This window comes from Salvelinus alpinus, chromosome 26, assembly GCF_045679555.1.
Source record: "Salvelinus alpinus chromosome 26, SLU_Salpinus.1, whole genome shotgun sequence".
NCBI classification, from domain to species: Eukaryota; Metazoa; Chordata; class Actinopteri; order Salmoniformes; family Salmonidae; genus Salvelinus; species Salvelinus alpinus.
This window is the reverse complement of record NC_092111.1, coordinates 10,366,349-10,366,909: the sequence shown is the minus strand read 5'-3', so window position 1 is coordinate 10,366,909 and position 561 is coordinate 10,366,349.

The following is a 561-nucleotide window of genomic DNA, read 5'->3' as shown; positions in this document are numbered from 1 at the left end:
CACAGTTCAGCTCGGCTCAGCTTGGTTTGGTTCAGCTCAGTGGTATGAAAAGGTTATTAGACCTCTTGGGGAGCAAAAATGTCATGTCAGCCCTGTTTTTTTCTCCAAATATCTGTGAGATCCAAGGAGTCTATTATAAAACACATTAGAAAGTTCTGTGGCAGGAGAAAATAAATTCTAAATGTGAACTTATATTTGAAAGACAATTTTAAAGATTTTATTTTTTTCAATATTTGAAAGAAAGTAATTGTCTTATACACATAACCACAATGTTAAAAAAATTACTATGACAGTTCTCGAAAAAAAGTATTTTATTGAAGACAGTGACTGACATTTAATGTTGCCCGAGAGAAGCTCACGGCTCCATGATACTTATTATTTTCCATACTCATTTGACTATGTTTGTGATGTAGTGTATGGTATTGATGTTGCCGTGAATATAGTTTAATGGGCCAGATTTGCTTCTTCTCATTGTAAAAGTGGTGGTACAGGTCACCAACATCCTCTTGAGAAACTTTGATCCAACCAGTCTCTCTCATGTGATACACTGCAAAGAATAAA